Source organism: Gallinula chloropus (assembly GCF_964237585.1).
Source record: "Gallinula chloropus genome assembly, chromosome: 13".
Lineage (NCBI taxonomy): Eukaryota > Metazoa > Chordata > Aves > Gruiformes > Rallidae > Gallinula > Gallinula chloropus.
In genome coordinates, this window is record NC_140098.1 from 12890858 (window position 1) to 12906079 (window position 15222).

Consider the following 15222-nt stretch of genomic DNA (forward strand, 5'->3'; position numbering starts at 1 on the left):
CAAGCAGCCGCGCAGCCGTTCACCCGCATCCCCGCTGTGGGGCTGGGGAGGGCAAGGTAAAGCTGTAGGTCAGGAAGAAGACAGTTAAACAGGAAAGTGATAATATTATAAATACCGACCATGACACTGTATGGTATGGACTGTCCCTTTGGGCAGTCTGTCCCAGCCGTGTCCCCTCACAGCTTGTTGTCATCCCCCCTCTCTCTTCTCCTCGGCAGGGCAGCATGAGGAGATGAAAAGGCCTTGACTGCTTGGCAAAAGCTAAAAACATCCTTTATCAATGTTATTCTCACCCTAAAAGCAAACCACAGCACTGCACCAGCTGCTGAAAAGAAAATTTACCTCTGCTGAAACCTGGACACGGAATCACAGAGCGGTAGGGCTTGGAAGGGACACCCCCCCCCCCCCCCCCCCAAATCATCTAGTTAAATCTCCACCCCTGCTAAAGCACTTAAAGCAAGTTGCACAAGATCAAGTCATGGGGGTGTGGGGGGGGTTAAATCTGTCCAGAGAAGACTCCCAGCCTATCTTGGCAGTCTGTCCCAGCACTCTGTCTCCCTCACACTAAAGTCTTTTTCTCACGTTCAGCTGGAACTTCTGTGTTAACTGTTTGTGCCCATCCCAAAGTAACATATTTTAGTGCTATAAAATAACTACTGGAGTCATATTTTGATGGCAGAATCAAATAACCTTGTGTTAAATTCTGGGACTGATTGTGTAAGTGTAAAGACTGGGGTTCCCCCCATTTTTATCTGAATTTCACTTCATATTAGAGCCTGACCTTGGGCACTTTTTTCCCTCACTGCCACATCCATTAGGTACCACTATAGAATAAGCTATAAAAATCCATCCAGCAAAGAAATGTCAGGGGTTTGTGAACCATGCTGGGTTTGCAAAGATCTAAATGCCAGTCATTTGTTCAACAAGTAGCAGAAATAGAGACCCAGGAGCAGCAGAAAATGCATGCACATGTGTTTGTCACTGTGACATCCACACACTGCTGATTTTAGACTGTCCCCTTTTCTCATTAGCCAGGTACATTAAATCCTAACAACACCTGTAAGGGAGATGTGTGCTCCTCAAAAGAGATTTAATGTAAAAGGTTATTTCTTGTAAGGAGCTGAATTTTTATCTATGTTAGAGAAAACAGGCATTGTATTAGAGTTTACAGTGTTAACTATTGTCCTGTGTTGTTTTTCTGGGTTTTTTTTTTAATGGAAGCTGAAGTCTTTGTCTGTAGAAAAACCCTTCAGTCCCTGCACACAGAGCAATTTTCAAAAGCTTTTTCTAAAGGGCAGTTCTGATAAAGTTATAATTTGCTGAATTGAATTGATGAAAATATTCCCTGCTTAGTTAGGTTTAAGAAACAAATCTCTATGCTGAATATTAAAGCTTGGACTGTAAGTGGGAGGAGAGAACTATGCAAATGGAATATGCTCTCTTTCCTAGGGTGCAGGGGTAAGAAAAAAGAAGAGCACTGTTTCCCCCTGCCCCAAGGTGCTTCAGCCTGGCACATGTGATGCTGGAAGAAGACATGGAGGTGCAGAAAGCTGAAGGTACTCTGCAGTTGAAAGAACACAAAGGGAAAGATGTTACACTCACTAAAATTGTTTGGTGAGTGTCATGTTTTTGCCCCAGCTGAGAGCTGAGCACCACGCAGCCGCTCCCTCCCTCCTAAGAGGGTGTGTGTGGGGTGAACTGGGGGGAGGGAGGAAGAAGAACCTCAAAATACCCCCCCAAACCTCAGGTGTTGGAATAGAGATAGTTTACTGGGGCAGCAGAGAAAGAGAGAAAATAACAATGACAACTTCATAGCAAAATACACGAAACTGGTGATACACAATGCAGTTTCTCACAGAACCCCACAGCTCAGACCCATCCTGAAACCAGACTGTGTGCAAAACTGTGTGTTCTGGAGCTGCTTGCTCCTCCTCCAACCAGCCCCCCTTTATGCTGGGCATAACATCATAGTATAGAATAGCCCCTTTGGCCAGTTTGGGTCACCTGTCCTGGCTGTGTCCCTTCCCAGCTTCTCATTAGCAGGGCAGTATGAACTGAAAAGTCCTTGGGCAACAACTAAACCCATCCATGTGTTACCAGCACTGCTTTCAGCCTAACTCCACACACAGCATTCCACTGCTGTGAAAGGAAATGAAAAGGCAAATAGGATCCTTAAGGCTGTGTCACTTTGCTGTCTAATTAGCCACATGCAGGAGCAGTTCAAGAGGAAAATCTTTGTACCATTTCCAAGCAAATATTCAAGTCAGCTACCTTCAATCTTTTCCCAACTGATCCACAACAGATCTCTTGTTTATAGTTAGTGGCCTGTAAAGATCTATCCATAATCCTTAAAAATACATATAATGTCAGTGAGGAATCCCAGCCAGGCTCAGTTCTCATGCCCCACTTAGCAGTGTATTTTTATTTCTGTGAAGCCACCACAGCAGCCCGTGTCATCATGGGAACAAGACCAGGGACACCTTGGTTTTACTGAAACTCCAGCAAACCTCCCACTGACTTCAAATCCCAAACCAGATTTTTGCCACCAGCCTGTGATTCCCAGCTCAGATCCCATAGCAACCAGCTTTCCTCACAGCCCCATGGACTGAGGCTGGTCACTCAGAAGTGTGGTTACTTCTGACCCTCAGCTACCAAAGGAGACGTATCAGTGTGTGCTGCATCTCCTGACTGAGACCTTCCTGGCCCTACTGCCTCCCAGGGCTCGCTCACACCACCAGTAAACATGCTGGTCTTCTTGAGAGGTGGAAAAAACTAGGCACAGACATATCCTGTTAGCTGTCTCTTCTGATAGCTGTGGGCATCTAAGGGGAGGCTAACCAGGGGTGCCTGAGCTTCCTGACCCAGAATATGCCCACTGTCATTACCAGCATGTCCCTGTTCACAGAGGTACTGGCTGTTCCCTCTGCTCCTTGGGGCACTTGCATCCTTGGGGGTTGGACTCAATGATCTCTTGAGGTCCCTTCCAACCCCTACAATTCTGTGATCCTTGGAGAGAGCAGTGATGGCAGATGGAGTGAAGTTCCACTGGCACACCATCCCACATTGCCCTTACAAAACACTGGTAAAAGATGCACCCCAGTCCCCCAGGATGGTGATCAGCGTGCTGTGCAGGAAACACCCCTGAAAGCCTGGCTTAGCTGCAGGGCAGGCAGGGGGTCACAGGGCAAGGGACACGGTGACCCTGGGACACAGCTCCATCAGTTCAGCTGCTCTGAGCTCCGCTCCCACAGGATTCCCCTGCCACCAGGAGCTGTCATGCTGCTCCCCTGGGACTGCCCCCACCTCTGGGCTCCAGCCTGTCCCCAGGGAAGTAAGGGAGTCCCAGGGGTGCTTGCTGCTTTGGGACCTGCTCCTCCCCAGTCCCCCCATCACTGTCCTCCTCCTTGGGCTCTTCCCATTCCAGGGCTTGAGGGAGCCCAGACAACCAGGTTGCTTCACCCCCCCACACCCCAGGGTTTAATGCCCCACATTGGGCATTCTTGTGAAGCACCAAGCTTGCTGAAAGGGTTCCTTGTGCCACAGGCCCAAGGCAAACTCGCCTTATCAGAGATGCTGTGGGGACAAACACTCCTTCTCTTGCCAGGGGAATTCTTTCCCCACAATTATCTCTGCCTGAGGACAAGCACCCACTTCATTGTGTCCCTCTGAATGGCCACATCCTGCTCAGGGACAGCGCTGGCCTGGTGAGGACAAGGGCAGTGAGGGGACACTTTGGTGACCTGTTGCAAAAACCTGGCCAGTGCAGGGCTGGTTAGGGGTCAGGGTCACTGGGACCCACCATCTGGGGGGCAGCTCTGCAGAGTAGGAGTCATATCCATCCCCACCACTGGTCCCTTCATGAACAGGTATCCCCAGTGAAACTTGGAGGAATGGGGCTGGTTGGGAGAAAATGTATTTCCCCTCAGACCGGTGGGAAGCCGTGGCTTGGGGGGACTGGAAACACTTCTGTCTCAATTACAGCCATTGTCTAATTCAGACCACTGCTTCTCTCTTCTTCCCTAGGCATTCTGGGAAGGAAGTGGAAATAAGGTCCTGGATGTACGTTGACTTGGAGGGCATCCAGTCTGAGGAATTCTAGAGCATTTCGGTCCTACCATCACTTCCTGGCACCAGGGACATTGCAGTGACTGGTGAGGTCTCAGTTTCCCTACGAGTGGGGTTGATCAAAGACAAAGGATGAGAGTTGGTTCTTTCCTGTCCTCTCCTCCAGAGGCATGAGGAGATGATCATCCCTGGGCCATTTCCCTCAAATGATCAATAAACCCCTTCAGCAAAGCCATGCTCTGCATGTGTGCATGTGTCCATGTGTCCTCTCCTCTACCAGAGCCTGGATGCCGGGCTCTACTCTGTCTTCACCACTACCATGAAGAGAGTGGCTGAGGGAGTCCAGATACCTGTGGTGACACTGTAAAGTAGATCCCTTTGCACCCACCACGTGCCCCCAGAGAGGGGCACATTAGGGCAAGCTAACATGGGCTCCAGATGCTGGACAGACCTCTTCCTACCATGTATGGCACTTGGTGTTCATTATCTCTTGGCCATGGTTTTGCCTCTCCAGGCACACACTGAATTACCACCGACTTTTCCATTAGGAACTGTTTGCTCAGCACACTGCATGTGATGATCTGAAAGGGACTTTTCCAACCACAGTGACTGTACAAATCTCTGGTTCCATGACTTCATGTCTTCAGTGGGGCTGACTGCTGGGAATATTTCCCTGAGGGCTGGGGGGCTGTGCTTTAACTGCTGGAACATGGTGAGAAGGTCTCCCCTAAGCCTCCTTTGCTCAAAGCTGAACAAACCTAGTTCTCTCAGCCTTTCCTCATACAGCACGCTTCCCAGTCCTTGGGTCATCTTGGTGGCCCTTCTCTGGACCCTTTCCAGCCTCTCTGTCCACTGCTGCTGAATGTTTGGGGTCTGAGAGCTGAAGGCTCCTTTGTGCCACCACCACCACCAGCAGAAGGGTCTGGCATGGAAAGAAAAACCCCTGTGGGCTCTGTCTGTGTCTGACAGTGCCCAGAAGGGAGCAGGAGCTGGGGATGCTGGTGCCCGGGTGGCTCAGAGTGGTGATGTGGGTCTCATTGCGCAGGTTATTGCAGGACTGTGGGTGCCAGGGAGTGGAGAGACACTGACAGAAGAAGCTGTTTCTCTCCCCACACTCCACATGATCCAGCCAGGCAGGGCCAGGCAGCATTCCAGAAGTGGGGAATGGATCCAAAAGGTTAGGGTAAGAGTTAGGGTTAGGGCTGGGTAAAGCTTATGGTTAGGGTTTGAGTTAGGGTTAGGGGTTAGGTTTAGGGTTGGGGTTAGGGATAGGGTTAGGGTTAGTGGTTAAGCTTAGGGTAAAGGTTTGGATTAGGTGTTAGGGTTAAGTTTAGGGTTCGGTTAGGGTTAGGGTTATGGTTGGGGTTAGGGTTTAGGGCTAGGTTTAGTGGTTAGGGGTAAGGGTTAGAGTTTGGATTAGGATTATGGTAAAGGGTTAGGGTTAAGGATGGGGTATATGTTAGGGTTGTGGGCTCCCTGGGGAGGTTTCAGGCCAGGTATGTCTTTCAATCCTGGCTCCTTTGGTTTGGGACCTTTTGCTTGGTATGTTTTTAAGTGAGTGCTGCTTCGGGCAAGAAAAGCACCTAGGGAGACAGTTGGAGTGTTGCCTGTTTCCTGGCAAAGGAAATCCCTCAGACCCCGGATGACAGGGGCTGCTTATGGGCTCTCTGCGGAGGTTTCAGGCCAGGTATGTCTTTCAGTCCTGGCTCCTTTGGTTTGGGATCTGGTGCTGCACTACTTAGGGCAGAAGTGTGGCTTTCAGACGGAGGAGCCCCTTCACGCACAGACAGGTACTGAACTGGGACTAAAAGAATACACACAGCTTGTAACTTTCCTGCTCCACTGCCGCGCGTGTAGCCTTGCGTGCCGGGGCGTGGTACCGAGTGACTGATGGACCGAGGGGGTGGCTTCTAGTATCCAGCGTTCGTGCCCCTGGTGTTTCGAAGCAGCAGCTGCGCTTTGGGTCTCTTAGCCCTTTAGCTGATGCCGTGTAACAGCTCTCCCTATTTACAGTCAGTATCTTATGAAGGAAGCCTCTGTCCTATGGCCTTTCAGTGGAAGGTTTACGAAGCAGAAGACGGTGTTCCAGGCGTGCTTAGCCTCTTTCTCCAGAGGGATAAAAAAAAAGAGGCGGCTCAATTTTTGTTTGTTTTAGTGTCACTGAGTATAGTTGCTTTTAGGTCAGATTTGCTGTACAACTTTACTTTTTATTCTAGATCATCAAATAATAAGAGACTAAACAACTCTTTTCCCAGCCACCCTGACTGACCAAAAGGCAAGTGGTTATAGAAGGGGTTTTCTGTGGGTTCTGCTACCCTTTTGAGATAATTAGCTTTCCTTGCAATAGGGAGAAGAAGGGAGAAGGCAATGGGGGGTGAAAGACTAATTGAAGAGCCCTATCTTTGATCATGTTTAGTGTTAATTATGTTGTAATCTATATATGTAAGGCTGAAATTTTAAGGGAGGGTAACCTTAAACTCTGCTCCTCCATTCATTTCCAACCAAAAGCAAGCAGTTGCAGCAACCTTACCATACCTTCTCTGTTTCAGAGGTTTCAGAGGTTAGCAGAAAAGCGAGCCAGGAAGTCTCCCAGAATGTGACAGGGACTTGAGTTTCTCTTCAGCAAAAGGTGTTTCTGCATAAAGCATAAAACTAGAACTTCATCTGAAGGTGCTGATGAGGAGTGGGAAAAGTGTGCTGAGATTACAACACAGTTACCTCATGCAGTTTGTGTGTCATTAGAGAGCTCTAATCCCGAGTTTCTTGGTGTAGCATGCTAAAGGATGAAGATCCTGGTAGAGCCAGCATGCTAAGATGTGATGGTCTTGTGTGAAAACTGCTGGTATATTGCATTATGGTATGTGTTTCTGTTTTGTATGAAGCTCTTAGGGAAGTTCCATCTCCTTCATCCATTAAATAAATGGTCTTTTAGATTGCAGGGCTTTAGATTTTCTTCCCCTCCTTCTCCTTTTGCTTAATACTGTGTAGTGCTCAACAAAAAATAGCACTTCTGTGCTGCGCAGGAAAACAAATGAACCATGAGGTCAACTTCCATGTTAAATCTTATTTTTTCACCATCTTTTACATTGTCTTGGCACATACTCTGCAATATGCATCAAAAAAAGTCTCCAAAAAGGAAAGAAGGCAGAGAGAAATCCTAGGAAGGACTATGTCTTCACATTTCAAGCTCTGTTGCAGCAGGGTACTCTGTTCCACAGGTTTTATGAGTGTATGCCATCTGGAGTCCTGTGTCCAGGTCTGGGGCCCACAATAAAAGAAAGATATAGAACTGTTGGAGAGGGTTCAGAGGAGGCCACAAAGATGATTAGAGGGCTGGAGCACCTCCCCTACCAAGAGAGGCTGAGGAACTGTGCTTGTTCAGCCTGGAGAAGAGAAGGCTGCAAGGGGACCTCATTGCAGCCTTCCAGTCCCTGAAGGGAACACACAAACAGGAGCGGAATCAACTTTTTAAAAGGACAGACAATGGCAGGACAAGGGGGAATGGATTAAAAATGAAGGAAGGAAGGTTTAGATTAGATATTAGGGGGAAGTTTTTTACAGAGAGAGTGGTGAGGTGCTGGAACAGGCTGTCCAGAGAACCAGTGGATGCCCCATCCCTGGGGGTGTTCAAGGCCAGGTTGGATGGGGCCCTGGGCAATCTTGTGTAGCTCCAGGCCTGGAGGTTGGTGTCCCTGCCTGTGGCAGGGGGGGTTGGAGCTCTATGATCCTTGGGGTCCCTTCCAAACCATGCCATTCTATGATTCTGTGATTCTATGCCTGACACAACATGTAGTATCTGTGCTTTCTTTTGTGCTTGTCACAGACAGGAAGCTCTTTAAGCTCAGTCTCTCACTGTATTCATGGGCAACCCCTGCACTGCCAGGCTACGGTTTGTATTTGATGTTTATAGATCATGTGAATGAAATGGCAGAGTGAAATGGTATAAGTAGCATTTCCCTTCCAAAAGGGGCACCAGCACCTCTGGTTGTCTAAGCAGGCTACTGTCAAGGTTGTGTTATGGAGAGTTGAACTCTCTTCATTATCCTTTACAGGTCTGATATTGTACAGATGCATTTGGCAGCTTGTTCCTGGCTCCACAGCGGAGTCATCAGGCATCAGCAGGCGCTTTGCGAGAAGGATGTGCCATGGCCCTTTTAGGTGCAGTTTGGCTCGTTCCCTTTCTTTGACGCCTCCCTCAAGGGCAGAACGTGTCCCTGTTTAGAATGCTGCCAGGTTTGTGTTGGTCACAGTGCCAGTCAGCTAAGCCGTGCAGTCTGCCTGAAAACATAAAGGTATTTTCTCACAGGAGAGAATCTGTTCAGATCGATGCAGTGCCTTGTATCCACTGCCAGCTTCCTGCTGCTTTCTTGGATGCTGCTGCCCATCTCCCTTTGCTTACAGGGAGAATATTCCACTTGTCTCTGCCTCTAGCTGGGAACTAGATACACTGCTCCATTGTTTACCTCCCCTTAAAAGCTGAGAGCTGACATTTTTGTTTGAGACACTCTGTATTTTTATTCCCTGGGTTGGCAGGGCAACAGCTAATCAAATAATTATATTTAAAATTAGATTTAATAAAAAAGCATCTCTAAAACAAAAGACAAGGTGTAGTCCTGCTTCTTAGCAACAAAACTAGTCAGCAATGTGCATACAGTGTCAAGTTTCCCAAATAACTAAGGACCATTTGGACTTTCTTAATGTTCTTAACGTTTTCTGTTGATTTTTTTCTTTTCCTTTTAACATGCTCTCCTGTGTTTATAGTAGGTCTGCAAATTGAGCACCCCCTTCTGTTCCTTTTTCCGTTCTCTTCCGTGCCTCCCTCGCCCCCACGTTTGAAGTAGGTTGTCTTACCTAGAGCTGTGACAGCAGCTATTCATACTTGAAGAGCTTCTGCTAATAAGCAGCTGTTCTGTCCAAGTTTACAACATGAATAAAAATACTAATTGTGTTTTTTCAAATAATAAACTGAAGGTCCCAAACAGATAATTATGCTTGTGCTTGTAAATAATCATTACTCAGAAGCAGAAGAAATTCTGTACTTTTCCCCTGTCCTCAAGCCAAACACTGGACTGAGTGGGACCTTCTGGGTTGCTCTGTATACTCCCTTCCTGTAGCATGGCTTGTGCATATAATCTTTTTAAAAATACATTGAACTCTCTTTTAAAAGTAGTGGGGTTTTGGAGAGGAATTTTTGGTTGGTTGGTTGGTTGTTGGAGTTTTTTTTTTGCATTCGGTTGTGGTACTTTGGAAGCTGCTTTTGAACGTGTCTGGTCTTGTGGTCAGAGACCTCCTTCTAATTACCAGTCTCTGGATGTCCAGGCCTGGATAAGGAGCTCTTATACTGGGTACAGAGCCACTGTCCAGCGTTTAACCAGACTCAGCATTTCTTTCTTTCAGGGTATAATAAATGCTACGTTCACAGCTTCTAATTTGCTCTAACATTGGAACACAGATCTGTGGAATGTTGAGCCTGAGGTTTTTACAGTGAGGTGGAAGGACACAGAAGGTCAACTGTGGGCAAGAGGGATCTCCCCAGGGTATGCACCGCTAGTTCATGTATGTCACAGAGTTCCAAGACCACCAATCTAATAATTAATGAAGTAACTTCAGCATGAAGTCCTTCTTATGAGCTTATTGTGAGATACAAGACACGCTTTGTTAAAAGTCTGTGTTTGCCATGGCTATAAATAGCTTTCTTGGCAAACGTGGTAAAGGGAAATTATATGTAACCAAGGAGTAACAGCAAATAGAGTTTAAATACCTGTTTCATAACAGTGTTATTTTGGGGCTGAGATAATGGACCAGGCTGGGTACTGAGAATTAGTTTGTCTTGTGTGATACACCTTTTATTAGAAATATATTTAGCATAGTGCTTGGCACCATGCTAGGCCTAGGATTTCTTCTCAATTGATGTCTTGCAGACCTCGTAACTGTCTTTTGTTCCTTGATAACCTGAAGGTCCTTACTAAGCAATATATGACGTTAAATGTTGGCTTTGATGAAGCTGGTGACGTTGTTTTAATTGTAGAGAAAGACTTGGCCATGTTTTTCTGGGTATTCATAATTCTGGATCAGCATTTGCAGCCAGACACAAAGGTAACATTATGCCTAGTGAGACTAGAAAAGGTAATGAGGATGTTACCCAAATTGTAGCATGGCCTGGGTGTTTAAGCTAATAATCTTCTGCTAATTTGGGAGTTGATGAACCTCTTCAATGAGAACAACGGTGCTGAATTACATTTGATATGGAAAGACATCATCGTCCCCCCTCGTGCTCGTCTCGTCCCTTTCGTTGCATTGGGATCTGTTCAGGATACAGTGCCACTGCTGGATGGCAGTTCTGAGCTCCCACAGCGGTTGTTTCACAGTGTTTTCTGGAGGCTGCCCATGCAGGTGCTGTAGCATGCAGTGCTGTGGCAGCACTGCAAATTGCTTCAGTTGCTTTTACTGCATCATCCAGAATCTTAAAACTATTGAAGTCAGTTCTCACCGTAGCTGCATCTCGAGCTCCGAGTCTTTCTGCTGGGCATTTGTTGCGCTGCAGCTCCCGGGCTAAATGTGGCGCGGACATCGCCGCCGCTTCACAGACCTGTTTCTGGCCTTTCTACAGGCAGTTCCGTGTCTCTGGTGTAACGCTGCGATGTCTTAGCCATCATCCTCTGTTTCGTATCATTAAGGCAGAAGGATTTAGCTCAGTTACTGGCTAATGCAGTGTTTAATGTGTGTATCTGTGAGGCAAATTCCATTTTAGCAGGGTGGAAAGCGGTCAGATATCAATATTCGGTATACTAATGACAGTATGGCATCCAGGATCACATTAAGGTCTCCACTGAGCTCATCTGGCTGACGCATCTTGTTGATGGGATTTGGAAGAGTCAAACATTTGCAGATACTAGGAGTGGTACTTCTAAGGCTTCTAGCTGCTTTGGACAGACATGCTGCCACAACTTGAGCTTTAGCACAGCTTTGCAAAAACCCTGTTGTGACAGATGTAGTGGAACAGTGAAGCTTTAGGCTTTTGCTGTAGTGTTTGTACAGGTAAAGGATATTCTGACACACCTGGCTTGCCAACTGTACTGTGGCACATGGAGTGGTTTGAAGTTGTTCTGCTGGGTTTGGCTTTGGAGAACATCAGATGTTTACTTACAAAAGGGAAGAAAGGGCTTGGCAGTGGTGAAAACTCTGTTGGTGAGTATAAGATGCTTGTGTGGGAAGTGAGGGAAGGTAAAGCATCAGCTTATGGATGTTTCCAGAGGGACAGAGTAAGTAGGTGTTGTTTTCTAGGAATTATGCAAATTACAGACAGGAAAGCAAGCTGAAAGCTAGTATGTTGATAGGGACATGGGGACATTGCCCCTTTATCTTAGGTGATTATATTAAATGCACATTTCTTTCTGTCTTACCCATGATTAATGTGCTCTTCATCCCAACCTCATCTGGTGGGTGTAAGGAGTGGTTGTTAAATGCACCACAATGTAAAAGATGAGAAAGAGATTTGCTGTTTTTCTGCCAGTCTTGAGCCCCATTCACTGATTTCGCAAATGGCTGCTTGGACCCTTCCTTCGGTGTCAGGGAAACTGTGGGTTTAGGAGTGGAAGATAGGGAATCTGGATTAGTCAGTAACAGCAGTAGAGGGCAAGAGCATGCCATCTGAAAGGCCGTGAAAATGTGTATGAGCAACTTAAATTTGCTGCAAGGAGAATTGGTTCATCAAACTACTAAATAGTCCAAGAAAAGGGCTAGAAAAATCGCAGTTTCTGTAGCACTCTGAGTAGGAATTTCAGTGGGATTGGGAGGTTTGTGTTTTAATAGGTGCTTTGCCAAGAGATTCTGTATGATAGCCAAAGAGGCAGATGGCATTCCAGTTACAGTGCTGACGGACAGGCATCTGTGGGCATGAGTTCATCATTAACTACACTGCAAGCCCTGGCCCAGAGGGAGCAGGAAGGAGTTACCATTTTCCATACATGTTCTTTGTGGTTAAATGTCTGGAAGATGCCAACTGCCCCAAGAAATGATGGCATTTTATCTTGTGGTTCCATAACACTTAGTAGAGGGGAACGCAATGAGCTGCTTGAATGACAGCGTAAACTGCAACAACAGAAAAATAGATCAGGTATTGTAGGAGAGGCATGTGCTGGGAATGTGGCCCTGGAAAACAAAGTCTGCCAAAGTATAGTCCTATGGCAGCATCAGGATGCAGACAGAAATCACCTGTACAGCAGTGGAGAAAGCTGCAGAAATCCATCTCTAACATCCTGTCTCTTGAGACGGAGTGGTTCCTTTCTAAGCCAATGATAAGAAACATGTGCCTGTCCTTAATCGCTTGCGTTCGCTGACTTTCTCCTTGTGCTTGTGGGGGAAAAAATAAATTCTTGAGGTGGAGTTCCCTAACAGCTCTGATAAAGGACTCGGAGGACTGATCAGAAAGACTGAACAAGTGAAGTGGATTCTTTTCCCTTGACAGTGTTTTGTTAAATCAGTAGATTTCTTAAGGACATGGGTTTGTTTTAGTTTTAAATAAACTTTTGACAGTCCGTAGATCAAAACCTGCTGTCAGTGCAGGGATTAGATAGCTGTCGAGATGTCAAGATTACAGCTGCGACTGAGGAATTGTTCTTGTGAAGTGGCCTTAAATGCCTGCGGAAGGCAGCACGGAGTGGGTGTCCTTGTACTTAAAGTGGGGGCTTGGTGCAGCATGGGGGATTCAGGCTCGCAGCCTGCAGCGGGCACTGCGAATGCTTGTGTGAAGGTTGCACGCCTTGGAAACTGAGCGAGTTGTGCCTGTGCAGGGGGATGTCTGAGCAGTAGAGGGCAAGGTGATGTCAGTTAGAAGCAGTCTGAGGCCCAGTACTGCCTTGACTCAGCCCTCTCTCTCCCCGCAGCCTGGCAAGCTGACTGAAGCCTTCAAGTACTTCCTGCAAGGCATGGGCTACAGTGAGTGCCAGGGCTGGGCACGGGGCTGGTGCGCGTCTGCGAGTGTGCGTGTGTGTGCGTGTGTGTGCCCATGTGTATGTCTGCCAGCCCCAGAGAGGAGCCTGGCAGCCTGTTTGCTCACACTGAGGGAGGGCTGCATGCTGCCTGTGGCTTGTGTGGACAAGTGTGCAAGGTGTCTGTCTGTCTGTGGGCAACTGGACCGTACAGGCTCTGTGTGTGGCCAGGGTTTCTCTGTGTGTGTGCACACAGGCATGTGTGGGTGTGTAAAAGCAGGGATTGTGTGTGTGTGTGTGTGTGTGTGTGTGTGTGTGTGTGTGAGCACGTGTGCACAGATGTGCAGAGTCCCTGTGCACGAGTCCATGTGTGTGTAGGTCTGTGAGCACAGGTGTAGGTGTGCACACCCATGTGTGCATGTGTGTGAAGGGCTGTGGACAAGTGTGAGTGTTTGCAGGTACATGTGCACGTGTCTGTGTGCAGGTCTGCGTGCATATGTGCAGGTCCATGTACACGCACATGTAGGGCTGGAACAGGGCTCCTGGCCCCATGTTGTGGCCAGAATGGCTCATGATCTCTCTCTGCCCTCCCTGCCCTTTTCCTGCTCTACCCCTATCAGTCGCCCACCTGAAGGATCGGAGGCTGAGCGGAGGCACAGGTACAGCTCAGTGCTGCTTGGCCCGTGCCTGCTGCTGCATGGAGCCTGCGTGGCCTGTGCCCTCGAGCTGCCTGGGCACCTTTGGGAGCAGCCTGGGTGCAGGGCTGGCCGTTCCCAGCCAGACACCCTCTCCCTCACTCTGCTTTGCCTGAGATGGCACCCTGAGCTGGGGGCTGAGGAATGCCATTTGGAGAAGTGCCCCCCTATGTGGGTACAGGCTTGGCTGTGTTCCCAGCGTGCCCTCCTGCAGCCAGCCGGGAGCTGTCCCCGTTGGGCGTTGTGGATGGAGGAGGGTGTCACCTTCCCTGCACACCCTGGGGAGCCTGGAGAGCTCCCGTTCATGCTCCCTTCCTTGGAGCATGGCAGCCATGGTCCTCACTGTCTCATTCTCAGTGGTTGCGTGTCCGGGCAATGTGCCCGGTGTGCAGCCTGCTCCAGGGTGCCCCATCCCTGCCCCACTGTCCCTTGCCAGCCCAGAGCTGCTCATGTTGTCACAGCACCGCATGCTGCAAGCTTCTGCCCAGGGTCATTCACAGCAGGGAGCAGGATCGGTGGCTTCGCTTGTGTAGGACAATGTCAGCTCAGGTCCTTCCAGCTGTTGGAGGGAACTGAGCACCACGGCTGTCTCTCTGTGCCCATGCAGTGCCATCCGCCAGCATGACCCGCCTGGCACGCTCTCGCACAGCCTCCCTCACCAGTGCCAGCTCAGTGGATGGCACCCGCCCACGTGCCTGCACCCACTCGGAGAGCACTGAGGCCATGGGCCAGATCAACCATACCATGGAGGTATCATGCTGAGGTCCACGCCCACCGCTGACGACTCCTCCAGAGCCATCTCCCATCCATCAGTATCCTGCCAGCACCCACCCGCCCCATGGACATCCTCGACCAGGGCCCTCGCTCCTTCGGTGTTGATTTGTCTTCTTTGCCGTTGGCCTCATCCTCTTGTCCGGTACCAGAGAAGGAAATGGGCTTTGCTTCACTGCCTCCTGGCTCTGGCTCCTGGCTTCATCCAGCAGTCACGCATGGTCCTGCATTAGTCCTCATCCTCCCCAGCACGAGTCTGATCCAGGCTTGGGAGGGTGGGTGGCAGGGGCATGGAGCCAGGATGGGTGGTGAAATGGGGACAGGATGGTGGAATGGGGCAGGACAGCAGCCTCTACAGCCATGATGTCGTGGTTTCACCCGGCTGAGGGCCAAGATCCACGCAGCTGCCTGCTCCTTTAAGGAAAAGAGCAGGTTAAAGGGAAGGGGGGGGGGGGGGGGGGGGAATGAGAAGTAAGGGAAGGGAAAAGGAAGAGAAAGGGGCAAATAACCCCAAAATCAAGAAATTAAGAGGCCCGTGGGTTGGGATAAGGATAGTTTACTAAGATAACAGAAAGATACAATGTAACAATACTAACAGGACTTCAAAGCACAAATATATGAAGCTGTTGATACACAATGCAGTTTCTCACCAAACCACACAACTCAGGCCGTGCCACCCAGAGCCGTCCCAGAACCCGACCGTCCCCCAAGAACCGCACGTCCCGGAGCCGCCCCAGGCCTTCCTCCCGGCAGCCCCCGAT

At 48.8% G+C, this 15222-nt stretch overlaps 1 protein-coding gene across 1 annotated transcript in view; it reads left to right on the forward strand.

Moving 5' to 3' along the window:
• The window catches only part of LOC311196741 (protein NDRG4-like), a gene marked incomplete at both ends in the record, with an annotated part of 721213 nt that overhangs the window by 430297 nt on the left and 275694 nt on the right, over positions 1-15222 (forward strand).